Genomic DNA, 18,499 nt, shown 5'->3' on the forward strand with positions numbered 1-18,499 from the left:
GCGTGCGCACATACACACACCACACACACACGAGTGCAGACTCATGCACGCGTGCGCACACACACACACACACAAATACACACACACACACACAAATACACACACATACCACACACACACGAGTACAGACTCATGCACACGTGCGCACACACACACACACAAATACACACACACACACACACAAACAGTAACACTAACACATGTGCACAAAATGAACACAAACACACACACCGCGTGAGAGAGAAATACTACAGGGAGGCATGACGTCATGATGCATTAATTGACGTCAAAGACTTTCGACCGTGACGTATTCTTCTTACGCGAGCTTTATCCATAGACTTGGAAACTATACGGAATTTCTACCCGTCCAAAGCGGCCTTGGGTGGCGTTTGCTCAAAAAATGGGGGCGCCTATTTTGCCGGACGCATATATGGCGGCCATCTTGGATTTCAAAATGGCCGCTTTAAAAATGGGTGTTTCTCAATATCTCAACATCTATGGGACCCAGAGTCCTGATTTTAACGGCTAAACCTACATTTGTAGGGGCAAGGAATCAAGTGGTACCAAGTACAATCAGCTAAACGTAACCACAAGGCGGCCATCTTGGATTTTCAAAATGGCCGCTTTAAACTGAAAAAGGGTGTTTCTCAATATCTCAACATCTATGGGACCCAGAGTCCTGATTTTAACGGCTAAACCTACATTTGTAGGGGCAAGGAATCTAGTGGTACCAAGTACAATCATCTAAACATAACCACAAGACGGCCATCTTGGATTTTCAAAATGGCCGCTTTAAAAAAGGGTGTTTCTCAATATCTCAACATCTAGGGGACACAGAGTTCTGATTTTAACGGTATATATTTGTAGGGGTGAGGAGTCCAATGGCACAAAGTACAATAGGCTAACCATAGTAACAGATGTAGATGGTAGTAGATGATCTGAATGACAGCCAGAGATTTCACTTCCGACGATGATAGTTGTTTATCGTTAAACTTCAAGGGCAAGGACCATCATGGTGATCATCAGCTAGTACTCTAACTCGTCATCATCACTGTCACTGGAAAACAATATGCCATTCATAGAGTCCTCGTCATTCTGACACTGAGTGCCGCACTGGCAGAGGTCTGTACACGATAGGTTATTGGACATGCAAGAACATCGAGCTGTAGAACAGTCGGCTCTGCACTGGCATCTCACCAGCTCGATGATGGCCTTGGGGGCTGGGAGCACTTCAGTAGTGACTGGCTTGACCTGACCAGTTGTGTCCTTGTAGAAGCCGTGCTTCAGAGGATCCAGGAACTGCTGCTGAGCAACGCTTGCCTGACCCCATACTGTGGCCTGGATCTGGACTCGGAGGATGTGCTGCTTGAGAGCACCGTGGGTGGGAGGCAGCTTGTCACTTTCAGCCATATGCTTGCAGAACAGATGCCATCGCAGCTCCAGGATGCTCGCAATCTGAATGCCCTTTGGTGAGTATGCAGCCGAGACGAATGTAGCCAACGTAGAGAGCAGGTCGTCGGTGACTTCAGTGGCATCCAAAAGCATCTGCAAAGCCTTGACGACTTCTCCGTCTGCTTTTAGGAAGACTTGCAGCCAGGTTGCTTTACCTATACCAGAGAACCTCCCAGTGTTGTCTGCCCCCGAAAACGCGTGGAAGGCTGGCAAAGCCTTTGCTCTTTCTGGACCTAGAGCTGTCAATATTGGCTGCACTTGGATCACTCCGGAGGCCATCGACATGGACGTTTTCCTCAGTAGCAGGTCATAATTGGCTATGACCAGCACCAGGACATCTGTGTCTGGGGAGAAGACCACTAACTCTGCATCAGGTGGGTTGCGCTGTGATGCCAGCACTGCCTGGTGGATCAGCAGTGTGTCCGCCTCTTCATGGTTGTTGTCATCAAAGAGCAGCTCCTTGTTGCTTCTAGAATGTCCTGAGGCCGATGTGATGACCAACTTGGACGAGTCTTTGTTGTACTCCAGGGTTCTTTCTGCCAGATATTCTGTCAGATCTGCCTTCGTCTTGTCATGGGAAAGGAACCGGATCATCGGGATGTGTTTGATGCTGGTGTCATCTGTGATCTGATATTGGACCGGATCCTTCCCTTGTCTCCGTTTCTCTCTTGTGGTACTCTTCAGGGAGTCAGCCTTGTAAGTATCAAACACCAGAATGATTTCGTCACAGTCTCTTGTCAGAGACATCAATCTGGCATTGAACCATTCACTTAGGTCCTTGACTGTCACTACCGTGGCTGGTTTCTTTGTCAGCTTCTGCACGAGCACCATACCGTCCACCAGTGCGATCTTGCGATGTGTGTCCCTCTCAGTGTGTGTGAAGTCTATGGTTTCAGAATCCACTGCATCGTGTTGCAGACTACTTGCATCTTGCAACTGCTGCTGATCGTCATCGGGTGGTTCTGCTGTTCCCAACTTCTCAAGGAGGTGGATCAACTTTGACTTGTCAGTGCATGGCAGCATTGTTCCGTTTGGCGCGAACAGTGCCCTCGGTGTCAACGTGAACTCGTAGTTCCCGATGGCATGTTTCAGGTCAATGTCTCGGTTGGACCTGACGAGGACCATCAGCCTTCCGTAGAGATCCTTGGTCTCCTTCAGGTCTACAGTCGAGTCCCGGAGTTTCACATTGGCTTTCTTGTTACCAGACATGTACATGTTGTTGTTCTGTTTCTTCACTGGTGCCCACAAGCTGACGTCCCCATTGATTCGCTCTGACACGTACTCTTCATACAGTTTCTGCCCAGTGCCAAACTGCCCTCTCTGTGCACAACGTCTCTTTTGTGCTGTCTTTGAGTCGTCTTTGGACTTGGACAAAGTTGCCATCATGCAGACTAGCTCTCTGTTGTATTTGCTCCAGTAGATGCTTGTATGAGTCTGTTCTGGGCTGTAACACCATTGGTCCTCTCCTAACATCTTTAGACTGGCACAGCATGCACAGCTTCCAGTTGGTTGATTCCTGTGTTCCGGGCACGTGATGACCAAGCTGTGGCACCTCACTCATGGTATATTAGTAATAGTACTGGAGCCTGCAACACACATCAAACTCCTGCGTTATCACTTCCGTGTACGATTGCGAGGAGGGGGCAGGAACATTTTATGTCCCCTAGATGTTGAGATATTGAGAAACACCCATTTTTAAAGCGTCCATTTTGAAAATCCAAGATGGCCGCCTTGTGGTTACGTTAGCTGATTGTACTTGGTGCCACTAGATTCCTTGCCCCTACAAATGTATGTTTAGCCGTTTAAATCAGGACTCTGTGTCCTATAGATGTTGAGATGTATTGAGAAACACCCATTTTTAAAGCGGCCATTTTGAAAATCCAATATGGCCGCCTTGTGGTTAGGTTTAGCTGATTATACTTGGTACAACTAGATTCCATGCCCCTGCAAATGTAGGTTTAGCCGTTAAAATCAGGACTCTGGGTCCCCTAGATGTTGAGATATTGAGAAACACCGATTTGAAAGCAGCCATTTTGAAAATCCAAGATGGCCGCCATATATGCGTCCGGCAAATTGCAAACATTGGTTTTCTGATTGCTTACACTATACAGTTTCCAAAAATATATAGATTTGCAAATCTCCAAAAAATTCCAACGAAATTATAATTCTGAACATAGTGAGGGTGACTATAAAGGGGTCTTTGATAAAACGGGGAGGAATGTAAGAGAAACCGTGACTATCAAAAGGGTTGCGCATACCAAGACAGCAGACGTAAATAATATAGGGAAAGAATGACGCAATGGAAATGACGTGCAGATTCTCGACTAAGGAAAGATCGCAGTTTATCAGAGAAACCACTACAACAGACAGACGTAAAGTCGACCCGCAAGGGATCCTCGTATCAAGTAAGTCACCTTGGTAGAACATGGTCGCCAGTGCTTACAGCTTAGCTTGCCGTTCCAGTAGATAATGGCCGCTAGGAACGGACGGCCATACTAGTCGAGGACTTGCTATGGGGCAATCCCTTATAACCCGTGTAAACTTTACAGTACATATCAAAATCCAGCTAATGAGCTATTGCAAGATTAAACAAAGTCTCTGCATTCTCAGCGCTTCACCCGATGAATAACAGACCCCAGGGGAGAATTAAACATTAAAATTATGTGACATTGGTGAATTAATGTGTATTCTTGAAAACTTACCTTCAGAAACGTTGTTTTCGCTCAAATCAAAACACGCAATGTTGCGGAGGCCGCCATCTTGAATGTTCATGCTGCGGATATAAAAAATTCTAAAAACGATCAAATTAAATACCAGAACACAAAAATACTCATAAGAATATTTATTTCATGCATGTGTTATCAGCAGACAACTTCTGGTGCATGGTGAACCATTGAATTTTACATTTGCTGAGTTGGGAATATTTACTGCTGAGCGCTTTTGGTACGAACTTCGTCTGCTGTAAATGCAGCCTTTTATTCACTATCAAAAACAAAAAAACAGATTTCTGAAGTGGCTCTGTATCTAAAATCCCTTAAATAATTATAAGGAACAATATCACAAAGTATGATGTTTGTTGCAAGATGTGAATGATTGATTAGTGCGTCTGCAACATACGAGCCCCACTACAACATTTATATAGTGAGAATCCAGATCCAGATCCATGCGGGTGAGCCGGGTAGCTCATTTGCTAGAGCACTAGACTTATGATCCGTGAGTAACGGGTGTGAATCCAAGCCGAACGGACACGGGTCAATTGTATGTGCAGACTCAGAGACGGTATCAATGTCCCACCTTCGTGTCACTCCACAGTGGCACGTAAAAGACCTCGGTCATTCTGCCATAAATGCAGGTGGCAGATACCACCTAAACACGCATACACTTCAATTGTGTATCTCATCTTAAGTCGGGGTAAAACCCTGGAACATGCACCTCATGGCTTTGCCTTGAGGGCGTAATACTTGAACTTGAGAATTGCCATAAGTGCAGGTGGCTGATTACACCTAAATGCGCACCCACCTGAGTAGCACGACTTTTGTTGCTGCTAGCTTTCCACTGAGAGGAAGCGACCCGAATTGTCCAGTAGTGGGACAATAAAACAATAAAATAAGATCATTGCAATGGCCCAAACTCTTTCTTGTCAAGCGAAGCGCTGTGAAAAGTCACCACACGCGGTGAGGAAGGAAAGGGGTCTGAGGGCAGGCGGGGTGAAATCGATACTCCCGTAATATGTGATTCCTCCCTCTGTCCGCTGTAGGGAGGGGGCCTTCTGTGGAGGCCGCCGCGGATGAATATTTCAAGCATCAATCAAGGGGGGTAAATCGGTTCAATAGTGTAGGTCTACTTCAAAAGTCTCGCACACCCGCCAACGTATGGAAGGCCAAAAGTAATTTTTTACCCAGTAGAATCTACCGGTAGATATTAAAAAGCTCTAGGAACTTGATTGGTTCTCTTAAGAATACCGGTTTATTGGTTTAAATAGGGCGAATGGGAGCCTCAGCTACCCAGGAAATTTTTACCGAACAGAAAGCTCCGTGATTTGGTAATAGCAAGCAAGAAACCGTATGCTCTACGGTCTCTGGTATGTTTCCTTGATAACAATTTGAACTGTGGCAGAGTAAGCTGAACACAACTTTCGTAGTGTGTTTTTCTGATGTCCGAGCTAAATAAACAAAACAAGTCTCGTGAAGCGATATACAAAATTTAGTCAATCTGTCGGCCTGAAACTAAAAGATCAACACTAAAAAAAACAGCCAACACCGAGACTTCGCTAATCTAAACCCTAAGATTCAGACTGGCCCAGCTCGTCTCCGCGAAGCCTGTAAACGTAGTGCCTAATTAACCAATTGTCTTTGATTTTACATTTTCAAAGTAAACATGGCATATCTATATATTTTTGGATTCAGGAAATGATTAAAAAAAATAAGATGAAATCATTTTTGGATCGATTTCAAACATTTTGATTTTCATTAAAATTTTGAGATTTGTAATGACCAAACTCATTAATTAATTTTTAAGCGGGAAGAGGACCACCACACACGACACTTCATGACGCGACGCTAAATTCCACAGTGGACCTGAGCACCAAGAGGAGAAACGCACTAACGTCCCTTTTTGTACCGGGGTCAAACAGAGTTATCTACCTTGGCAGCTGAGACGCCAATGCTTCAGATGGGAGGGGGAAAAGGAATGAGACAATTGCTGTTTGATATTCATCGTGTAATCTTCTCAGACCAAACAAATACAATGAATAAAGATTAGATGAATTAGATATGGCAGGTTAGAGTTATCACAGGGCTAGATGTATCAAAGAATGAAACATGTACGAAATTCTTTCTTTCTTTCTTTCTTTCTTTCTTTCTTTCTTTCTTTTGTTTCTTTCTTTGTTTTGTTTCTTACATTCAAAACAAATCTATTTGTTGATCATGGAGGATGGGGCTTTAGTTATATCAAGTTACATGAAGAATGTTTCGGTTGTGTTCATCTGTGACCTGGAAGGTGTGGTGGTGGTGGTGGTGGTGATGGTGGTGGAGGTGGTGGTGGTAGCTGATCATCTGCCTTGGCTTGAAGAGGCGTTTAGACAGAGACACTTTCTGTGAGAAAGTCAGCTGAGCTGCCCGCTGGAGCCGGGTAGGTTCTGCATCTAGTTATGAGACCAAGGGTAGGGCGGATGGTGGCGAGAGAGGTGAAGGGAGGGGGAATGTTTACAGTGCCGTGCGCTGTGAACAGTACCCGACAATGTTTAGCTCCGGCACCGTCGCGGCTGACGCGCCTCAGTTTTATACAGAACACTGCACCCTCAATCTGCACCGCACTATTCTGTCCATCTGTTCTTCTTCTTCTTCTTCTTCTTCTTCTTCTTCTTCTTCTTCTTCTTCTTCTTCTTCTTCTTCTACTTCTTCTTCTTCTTCTTCGTTCATGGGCTGAAACTCCCCCGTTCACTCATGTTTTTGCACGAGTGGGTTTTTACGTGCATGACCGTTTTTACCCCGCCATTCAGGCAGCCATACGCCGCTTTTGGGGGTAGCATGCTGGGTATGTTCGTGTTTCTATAACCCACCGAACTCTGACATGAATTACAGGATCTTTTTCGTGCGCGCTTGGTCTTACGCTTGCGTGTCCATCTGTCCAACTTTCGTCCCCACCTCCAAAGCAGACGAATACGAAGAGGTGTAAGTTACACCGGTCCTTAATTAATTAAGCTTAGGCATTTCCGAAGGCTCGACTCAAGAATATAGCGTTCTTATCGCCTCCCACACCCCCCTACTGGATCAATGTCCACGGAAGCCTTCCTCGGTCAAGGCCCTCTTAGCTCTTCGGCCAATGTCCGAGTGTTGACCGGCGCTGGCTAAGTATGTATGTGGCGGGGTGGGCTCCTAATGGACTGGTCACGCTCTCCGGGCTTGAAGTGACCCTCCACTGACCAACGTCCGACCCGACCTGACGCTTCCGGCCTCTCCATCGGCCTGCAGCTACCGTGCACTCTGACACGGACACACCTACACTAAAATGTAGAGGGATGGGGGAGAGAGAGAGCGAGCGGGGAGGGGAGGGGAAGGGAAGAGAGAGGGTGAGAGGAAGAAAGAGACGGATGGGAAGAGAGAGGGAGAGAGGAAGAAAGAGACGGAGGGGATGGGAAGGGGAGAGAGAGGGAGAGAGGAAGAAAGAGACGGAGGGGATGGGAAGGGGAGAGAGAGGGAGAGAGGAAGAAAGAGACGGAGGGGAGGGGAAGGGTAGAGAGAGGGAGAGAGGAAGAAAGAGACGGTGGGGAGGGGAAGGGGAGAGAGAGGGAGAGAGGAAGAAAGAGACGGAGGGGAGGGGAAGGGTAGAGAGAGGGAGAGAGGAAGAAAGAGACAGAGGGGCAGAAAGGGGGGGGGAGAGAGGAAGAAAGAGACGGTGGGGAGGGGAAGGGGAGAGAGAGGGAGAGAGGAAGAAAGAGACGGTGGGGAGGGGAAGGGGAGAGAGAGGGAGAGAGGAAGAAAGAGACGGAGGGGAGGGGAGGGGAAGGGGAGAGAGGAAGAAAGAGACGGTGGGGAGGGGAAGGGGAGAGAGAGGGAGAGAGGAAGAAAGAGACGGAGGGGAGGGGAGGGGAAGGGGAGAGAGGAAGAAAGAGACAGAGGGGCAGAAAGGGGGGGGAGAGGGAGAGAGTAAGAAAGAGACTGAGGGGCAGAAGGGGGGAGGAGAAAGATAGGGGGAGGGGGCTCTCCAGTGCACTTGTGCACTAGTGCCTTTAACTAAATTAATTCTTTAAAAAAAAAGGTACCACTTTGAACAGAGAGCAAACAGGTTGTTCGATTTTTGGTATGTGACCAAGTGGACGAATTGTCTTAGCCCATGTTAAAGCCTGAATATAATTATGGGAAAAGGTGAGCAAGAGATTGGGGGGAGGGGGGCTCCGGTGTCAATTTGCTGACGCCATGATACTGTGAAATTCATACGACCCAAATCTGACACCATCATACTGTAAAATCAATGTGGCCCAAATCTGACACCATCATACTGTGAAAACCATTTGGCCCAAATCTGACACCATCATACTGTAAAAACAATGTGGCCCAAATCTGATAACATCATACTGTGTAATCAATGTGGCCCAAATCTGATACCATCATACTGTGAAATCAATGTGGCCCAAATCTGACACCATCATACTGTGAAATCAATGTGGCCCAAATCTGACACCATCGATACTGTGAAATCAATGTTGCCCAAATCTGTATCATAAGTGTTTGTCTGTCTGTCTACTTTAAAGAACACTCGGTCGACGTATACTAGTAAATGTAACTTTTCGTTTTGTCAATAATTCAACGTTCCAATAACCCACAATTCTGGTGTGTTTTTCATTCTGATTGTTGGAACGTTCCCAGTCTATCTGTTTTCAGATTTCTCACCATGATACCGTGAAATCAATGAGGCCCAAATCAGACACCAGCTCTTCCAAATACCTTTCACAAGCGTTGCTCGAGTTGCCACTGTGTATACATATTTACACGGGAGCGGTTTTTTTAAACCACGTCCTCACAATTCCATGTCAATACGGGCAAAGAGGGGTTCCCCTCGGGGACAATCTATTCACAGCATAAAATCGAAAGCATGTGTAATTGATGCATTCCTTGGCGTTTTGGAAACAGCGGCCAGCACTTTAAAAATGAATGGTCCGCCATTTTGTGGGCGTCCCGTGTCAAGGGAGGAATAGATTTTCTTGTCCCTGGGGCCCCTGCGGAGAACTGTTCTTTTTACTATGGCGTCCGTCGTGCGTCCGGCCGGCCGGTCGACTATTTGTTCTTACAACCTCCCAGTCTTGACAGTTATTTGTTTTAATCTAGACTGTTGCACCATTGTAAAAGGAATGTATTTATTTTAGGCGACAGATGCAAATTGACAAACTGGATAAAGTTTCGTTTTGCTGGCAATACTAAAGGTATTTGTAGTCATCTGTGCGATAGCTGTGTAAAGCTTTTGACTGTTTGTATCGTAATCTGCGACATAAAGACAAATCGTTGCTTCAGCAATGCCGTGACCTGCACTGCAACTTTAAGGCGTGGTTCTAATCCTTCTGTCCTCTGTCCGTCACTTTTATACTTGGTATTTATATACTGCACCAAGAACTGTTCGTTGGCCTGCGAAATTCACCAGAGGAACTCAATTGCCTTTTTTTTAAGGGGGCAGGAGAAGCAGGGAGGGGGCAGGGGGAGGGAGTGGGCAGGGGGGAGGGAGGGGGCTGGTGGGGGTGTATAATGCACGTGTGACTTGGAATAATAGGCCGTGAAAAGTAGGATATGCGCCGAAATGGCTGCGATCTGCTGGTCGATGTGAATGCGTGATGTATTGTGTAAAAAAATCTATCTCACACGGCATAAATAAATCCCTGCGCCTTGAATATGTGCGCGATATAAATTGCATAAAATAAATAAAAGAAAAAATAAATAAAAATAAAAAAATTAAATAAAAATAAATCCCTGCGCTTAGAACTGTACCCACGGAATACGCGCGATATAAGCCTCATATTGATTGATTGATAATGCACTCTCAATCACTTGTGATCCAAGACAGCATCAGCAATCATACCTGGCTACTTTTGTTTAAACATAAGTTTATTTAACAAAAGTTACAATCATGACATGTATACAAAATACACAGGTAACAACAACAAGCTAGAAGCTTATAGTGGTGTTCCTGCATGGACAGTACAACGTAAGGCGGTAACGGCTGAACAATTAGTCTAAATAAACCAAATCTATTCTGAATAACATAATAAACGTTGCATAATCATTATAAAGAAAGACAGTAAAAGGAAGGAAGGAAGGAGGGGAAGAAGAGGAATAAAAAGAAGAGGGATGGGTAGGAGATGTGCAAAAATTAAAGTTACTTGACGTCTCCTTTGAAAAAGAAGACAGTAGACTGCGGATTTTCTGAATCTCCGTCGTCTGTTCGTTTGTTATATCCTATTGAACATACATTTAGTTCATCGTTTGGTAACAGAGCGTCGACCTGAAAGTGGACGGGAAATGAAGGCTCGGGGACTTTAACGACCCTCGGCGTTAAGTGTTTTCCCCCTCTCTCATTTCTTTCATTCTGTTGTGTTAGGTTGCGAGGGAGGAGAGAGAGAGAGGGAGAGAGAGAGACAGAGAGAGAGAGAGAGAGAGAGACAGACAGACAGACAGACAGACAGACAGACAGACAGACAGACAGACAGACTGACAGAGACAGAGACAGACAGACAGAGAAAGAGAGAGAGGGGGAGAGGGGAGAGAGAGAGAGACCGAGAGAGACAGAGACAGAGAGAGACAGAGAGAGACAGAGATTTCCTTTTACTGCCACTGTCCCGTCGGTAAATGTCCTAATACGGTTTCAGTTTACTGAGCTGAATTGCATGTGAGTTTCCCCTTCACTGTTGAAACATCAATGTAAACACAGTCGTAGATCTTAATGTTCACCAACGGCTGCTCTAACGAACAGTGCCCGCAAACACGGTGTGTCAACTGATTCCGTTCATACACCGGATGTTTCCGTTCGTACGCAGGATGTTTTCGTTCATACAGCCTCATTTACAGCACTTGCTTGGGGAAAAAACGTGGCGGTAAGTCGTGTTGGCTGCGCACTTTTGTGATATTGCAAAAATTAGGTAGCTAATTGGTTGGGCTATGTGTACGATAAGTACCAAGGTGCTAGTAATCCTCATAACACACGCGGCCCAAACGTATGGCATTCCGTTTGTCAAATAATTATTTGGATACTTTTTCATGTTTTTTTCACCAGTTTTAGCTAAATAATCATTATTTAGAAGCTCATGTGCTAAATAAGTAATTGTTTATAAACAATGTAAAACAATTCTAAATAATTTTTTGTTTATGTAAACAATTCATTATTTACCTAAACAATTCATTGTTTACGTAAATAATTCATTGTTTACGTAAATAATGATTTATTTACGTAAACAATATATTATTTAGACTTATATTACATTGTTTATAAAGAATCAGCAATGTTGCTAAATAAATCATTATTTACGTAAACAATGAATTATTTACGTAAACAATGAATTATTTACGTAAACAATGAATTGTTTAGCCAACACATTTTCCATTATTTAGGGGTTTCTAGGATTCGCTTCTGAACTAAGTTTTATGTCTTTCAGTGATTACTATAATTGAATACAAGGTCTCTCCACACACTCTTATCTTAAAATAGCTGTTGTTTGGATATTATTTTGTTTATTTTACAATCCGAGTACGAAAATAACTGATCTCAAACACAGTCAAAGGTCAAGGTCAATTAAGGTGTTTCCCTGCCGGGAGTGTTTAGTGTTTGCATTTTCTTGCTTGAAGTTGTTGAAACACAGTTTTTTTCCCCTTATGTTCTCTGTTCTGTTTATGTCCCAACAACATGCCTGTCTTTCCATTTCTCTTCCTTTCATCGTTTCATTTCAAAGAGAAAAGTAAAAACAGCTGTGAACCGTTAAAAAAACGGGAAACAATGCCTCCGACGCGTTCCGAGAAGAATCTGGAGTAACTTCCCTTGCCTCATGCAAAACATGCATTGCGATCGGGCGAGAAATAGAGATTACACAACGTCATCGAGTGAGGGACCGAAAAATATTGAAACTCGAGGATGATTTTTTTGTGGTATCAACCGAGACGGGAATGATCCGTATGACATTCTCAACCAGGTGCTGGTCAGCAAATCCGGACGATCTGCCAGAGCTGAGTTACATCAACATCGTAAATTATTTTGTGCTTGGCAAGAGTGCATACAGATACACATGTGATGATGTGTATGTGAGCAGCTGAAAAGCTTACAACAGTTTGGATTCCTACCGACTTTTTGTCTCTGGCTGGGTGAGGGATGTCAAGTGCTACAGCCCTGATGGCTGTCAGAAATCTGTCATTTCTGCAAAGGTAAGAATGTGCTTTCAGTTTATAATGAATGAACGTGAGTGTTCTCTGTCTTGTGTTGCAGATATCTCTGTATCTGTATCTGTCTGTTACGCTGCACTTGTAGAACAAGTCATCCAGATGTCTGGCATTGTTGCAGCGGAGTGGGGGGTGCGCAGCTAGTTCTTTATCGTCGTCTGGCTAATGCCAGCGCCGACTTGAAGCTATCACAAGTTGCAGTTCAGGATATTGTGTTGAGGCTTTGTCTTTGATATATTCTTCGCTTCAGTTTGTATTCTGGACTACGACAAAAGCTGTAGATAGTCTTGAATATATTTATATTTTGAAATAGCTTGCAAAATATTATATTTATAATGAGCTTCATGTTCATATTCAGTTAAAAATCTGTTGTTTACTTTTCATTGTTAAGGTTATTGTAAGGCACATTATGTGCGTCTTAGAGTTATATTCATTCAATTGACCTAGCTGAATGCTGATTTGTGCGACCTTCAATTTATGTTTCAGATTCTTCATTCACAACGCCTTAATGAACCAGCACTTTCTCCTTGGATCATCGCCACTTCTGATGGCAACATACTGGCAGCACACTGTACCTGCACGGCCGGAGTTGGAGAAACCGGCATGGCCGGAGTTGGAGAAACCTGCACACACGTCCCTTCACCTTCGAGTCAGCTGTTGAGTGTGCTGTGGCAGACTGCCATTTCTGTTTGGAATCTAACAGTGAGGGGATGCTTTGTCTGCGCAAAGACCACCAATACTTTAGTCAAGTACAGTGCCAGATTGTTATGACCAGTTCCTCCTACTGCGATTTCATGGTGTGGACTACTGTGGATAAAGTTATTGTCTGAGTATTGCCTGACTGTGATTTTTGGGCAATGTGTGTGGAGAAAGCTTTGAAAGTGTTCAGACTCGCAGTTCTTCCAGAGCTAGTTGGAAACTGGCTGGACAGAGAAGCTGAGCCTCTACAAGCAGTGGATGTGAACCAGGAGCAGCTGCAAACACCAGCCGTGAAACGCAGCAAGAAACAGTGACAATGCCAGACTCGCTTGCTCATGTGTGTGGGAAAACAAACATCATGTATGACTGTACACACAGAAAGTGGCAGTATTAAAGTTGTAGAGAGGGAGAGAATACATCGAACGCAGAAGAAGAAGAAGAGAGGGAGAGAAAAGAGAGCATGCAATGTTTTAAATCACAGTTCACACTCACAGAGAAGTCATTAATTGTTCCATTCTTGTTTCATTTTATTCTTAAAGTAAAATCATGCACAGATGTAGACATACATTTTGTTTAGGATCACCGACCACAATACAAAATCAAGTGCTACAAGTATAAATTATGATGCATACAGGACCTTATGTTGTGATTGTTTTACATCCACTGCTGTGAATAACAAAGAATCATGAGCAGTTTGATTATCAACTTATTCAGCCAGGTATATTATTCATTCTCCTTGTTCAGTGTTTCCAGTGACACGGATTGGCTGCTTGATTTAGGGAACAAATAAGAGTGTGTGGTCCAGCATAGTTCTGCATCAGTACAGTCAAGTAATACAGTGTTTAAATTGGCAGTGGAACTGAAAGTTAGTTTCTATCATCAACTAGTTCTGTTTTGATGACAACAAAATTGAACACACTTATTTCTGCAAAAAAGCACACAGGTCTATTGATCATAATGAATAGTTAATGACTCACATACTCACAGTATGTTATTTCAATTTTGAACATTTAGTGAAAGTGTTCTTCACTTTGGCTTCATACCTGCAATACTGGTAGTGGTATGTTCAGTGTTGCTTGCAGTTGCATGTTATTGGTAGTTTAAATGTGTGCTCGCATTTCAAGTGTAGGCCATTTAATTTTTCAATGCTCCTTATCTTGTTTCCTGTGTAGAGCTATTTTGAGGTTAATCAGCATAATTCAACCTTTGTCAGTTGTGTCAATACATGTCACATTTATGCAAAATGATTTCAAAGTGTATGTTAAAGTGGTGTGTGTGTGTGTGTGTGTGTGTGTGTGTGTGTGTGTGTGTGTGTGTGTGTGTGATAGAAAGAGTGAAATCTGCTCTTGAATTGGAAGGAAATAGCAGCAGGTCAGATCATATACACATATTCAAATTCAAGATTCCATCCAGTGAAAACATGATAACAGAAAAACTGTTGCTTCTGCTCATGTGAGACACCTGAATCAGATACAATACACCACAGTTTAAAGGCATAGAAAGCTGATGAATGTACACGCTAATTAGTAATTGCTTTACCCAGAGCTGGAGACAGACTAAATTAAGTTCCCTGCAAAATATTGTGGTCTAGGAGCCCTTAAATGTTGAGATATTTGAATTTTTATTTTGATCTAGATGGTCCTATTTATAGATTTGGCAACACATGTAACGTTCAGGCATGGGAATTGAAAAAAGTCAAAAAGGCTGAAAATATTTAAGTAATGGCAATTGGAACCCTTACTAGGGAGGTCCGGAATTTTTTTTTCTCAACAAAGAATGGTGCAATTTGGTGTCATCTGAGCTCCAAGTTTGCCATTAAATTCAGTTTTTAGAACCATTTTTGCCTCCCCCACTTAATTTTTCGGTGGACACTTTTGCTTTTTCGGCGGAACAAAAAAATAATTCGGCGGAAATTTGCCTTTCGGCGGACAATTCCCATGCCTGAACGTTGATGCAAGGGAGCTAACACCGCGGCTTTGTTGACATCCTCACTTTTTCAGAGGCTAGAACAAGCTGTAATGCATGTATTATGGTCCGCGCATGGTGACATATCGTCATTATATGGTCTTATGGTGCGTTTGACATCGATTGTGGGCAAACTACACTTTGTAAACACGGGAGTGCGTTAGTATGCCTTTAATTAACACATTCTTTAAACAATGCCTTCATCTTCAAATTCAAGATTCCGTCCAGTGAAAACATAACAGAAAGACTATTGCTACTGCTCATGCGAGACATCAGAATCAGATACAATACACCACAGTTTAATTAACATATTCTCTAGTCTAAACAATGCCTTCAGTTCACTAGGCTGTGTTTATGCAGCGTCACAGCAAGAATCACATGATACCAGTGCAAACATTGACAAGCCCAGATGATACAGTGACTATTTTGTCCAGTGTTACCACTTCTTCCTCTTCCCTTGCAAACAAAAGATCAGTCAGAATATCAGAGTTCAGAATTTTGTACTTTCAAGATACAAGATACAAGAAATTTTATTGTCCTCATCAATACAAGGAAATTTGGCATGTGTGTGGCAAGACATAATACACTGATACATAGACATTTACAAAGCAACAACTGAAGTTCAATATCAACACACCCTTACGCACACATACCCACTACTTCAGACACACAGGCTACATGTGCCCCTCGGACGTACGCAACCCACAATTCACCCAGCCATACAACTCCACATGCACTTACTCATTCATGCAGCACTCTAGCGCCCGGCCATGCACAACTCACACACTGGAACCCTCGTACGGCTACATATGACACCCGCACAAACATTACAGCCTCAAACATCGTACTAGATCTACAACTAACAAGCATACATCCACTATCAAACACCGAATACATCATCACACATTACATCATAACATATTGCATTATAACACACGCACAAACATTACAACATCAAACATCGTACTATAATCTACAACTAACAAACAATCATACACTATCAAACACCAAATATATCATCGTACATTAAATTAAATTACATCATACCCCCCCACCCCACCATACATTCACAATCGACACAGAATACATCATCATACATATACATTACATCATAACCCCCATACATACGCAATCAACACATAGTACATAATCATACATTACATTACATCATAACCCCCCCCCCCCCATCATACAAAGTAAACAGACGTCAACATTTCACTCTTACCCCCCCCCCCCCCCCCCCCCCCCCGCCAATCACACGTCCTCTACTCTACCATCGCTCACACCTACTACACAGCACCACAAAGAATACCGATAACTCGCTCAACATAAATTCTCAGATTAGCTAGTTTGCGTGTTGACTATCTCATAAGCTGTAAGCTGACTCTTCCCTCTTGTAAAGGCAGGGATTTTCACTTGTGCACCTCTCATAGCCACTAGTTCATTAATGTCAAATCCCCTGTCGGCCAAAATCACATCATTTTGTACAATATTGTCTAGATACCCACTATTTGCAGTGATGTGCTTGTCACTTGAAAGCGCAGCCCACCCCACCCTTTAGAAATAAAAGAAATATGGCCTTGAGGTGTAATTGATATTAGGTATTTAATTGTATTGTTGTGCTTCTAGTTTGACCAGGTGAGTGCACTAGCATCAACACTGGAGGGTCTCTCAATGAATATATTTCAAAACAATAATAACAATAACAATAACAGCACTTTATTGTCCATTAAAATATTACATAACAAGAAGGGCAAAGCCCATACGACTCACATGCTTTACACATTTTTCCTACCAAAATACATGTGACCTTGACCCAAGGTCAAGGTCATCCAAGGTCATGCAACACAAAGCTGTTAGTTCAAGACATAGGAAGTACAATGGTGCTTATTGGCTCTTTCTACCATGAGATATGGTCACTTTTAGTGGTTCACTACCTTATTTTGGTCACATTTCATAAGGGTCAAAGTGACCTTGATCATATGTGACCAAATGTGTCTCATGATGAAAGCATAACATGTGCCCCACATAATTTTTAAGTTTGAAACAGTTATCTTCCATAGTTCAGGGTCAAGGTCACTTCAAAATATGTATACAATCCAACTTTGAAGAGCTCCTGTGACCTTGACCTTGAAGCAAGGTAAACCAAACTGGTATCAAAAGATGGGGCTTACTTTGCCCTATATATCATATATAGGTGAGGTATTCAATCTCAAAAACTTCAGAGAAAATGGGAAAAATGTGAAAAATAGCTGTTTTTTAGGCAACATTTATGGCCCCTGCGACCTTGACCTTGAAGCAAGGTCAAGATGCTATGTATGTTTTTTGGGGCCTTGTCATCATACACCATCTTGCCAAATTTGGTACTGATAGACTGAATAGTGTCCAAGAAATATCCAACGTTAAAGTTTTCCGGACGTCCGGACGTCCGGACGGACGGACGGACGGACGACTCGGGTGAGTACATAGACTCACTTTTGCTTCGCATGTGAGTCAAAAATGGAAATTTTTCTTCGGCACACCCTGTCTGCCTGTAAACGATTATAACAACAATTGTATAGGACGACACACATAAAACATAAAACATAAAAGGGATACAATCAAATATGATATTGCACTATGTAAATTTACCCACAGGAGTTGGGTTTCACAGCCGAGTAATCACATTACAAATATTTCCCACACACCTTCACATGTACACATTGTTTGTTTTTTCCCAGCCGACCAGCCTCTACGTGATGCGAGAAGAATTTAAAATGGTGACTGCAGAAGGCAGGAATGACTTTTTAAACTGGTTTTTGCGTGCCAAAGGGACCTTATAACGTTTACCTGAAGGGAGAATTTCGACTGTCAATAATGGACACTACTCTGCATCTTGAACACACACGGCCAGTACATGTACTGTGCAACTGACCTTGGCACGGAACGATCCAAGGGGGGCAATCTCAGTCATCTCAAAGAGGGAAATCTAAACGCAATCCGCTTTGTTCGATTTTACGGGCTTGGACGATAGAGAAAAATAAGAAAAGCAAAAGCTGGAGTCCAGTCTGGACGAAACTGCTATCAAGAACGCAGAATTAATTTCTTCTGAGTTTTTTTTTAGCCGTAAGCGCCATGTTTAACTGCTGTTCACAATGCGGCCGCAGTGAAACCAACAAAGGGGCCTCACTATGGAAGAGTTTCCTGCTCCGATAAACATGGCGCTTACGGCTAAAATAAAACTCAGAAAAAATCAATTCTGCGTTCTTGATAGCAGTTTCGTCCAGACTGGACTCCAGCTTTTGCTTTTCTTATTTTTCTCTATTGTCCAAGCCCATAAAATCGAACAAAGCGGATTGCGTTGGGATTTCCCTCTTTGAGATGACTGAGATTGCCCCCCTTGGATCGTTCCGTGCCAAGGCCAGTTACACGGTACTGGCCGTGCGTGTTCAAGATGACTACTCTGTTCCATGGATAGGGAAGGAACTGTG

General features: G+C 43.3%; 3 long non-coding RNA genes across 3 annotated transcripts in view; all 3 read left to right on the forward strand.

Annotated features, from left to right (window-relative positions):
- The window catches only part of LOC138967312 (uncharacterized), a 534,423-nt gene that overhangs the window by 464,157 nt on the left and 51,767 nt on the right, over positions 1-18,499 (forward strand). The gene's annotated exons all lie outside the window — the stretch shown is intronic.
- LOC138967314 (uncharacterized) lies at positions 3,800-6,221 on the forward strand. Its single transcript, XR_011455912.1, has 2 exons — positions 3,800-3,857; positions 5,971-6,221. It is a non-coding gene; the product is annotated as an uncharacterized lncRNA (long non-coding RNA).
- Positions 12,009-14,311, forward strand: LOC138967298 (uncharacterized). The gene is made up of 2 exons (XR_011455905.1): positions 12,009-12,350; positions 12,852-14,311. It is a non-coding gene; the product is annotated as an uncharacterized lncRNA (long non-coding RNA).

This window comes from Littorina saxatilis, linkage group LG5 (assembly GCF_037325665.1).
Source record: "Littorina saxatilis isolate snail1 linkage group LG5, US_GU_Lsax_2.0, whole genome shotgun sequence".
Classification (NCBI taxonomy): domain Eukaryota; kingdom Metazoa; phylum Mollusca; class Gastropoda; order Littorinimorpha; family Littorinidae; genus Littorina; species Littorina saxatilis.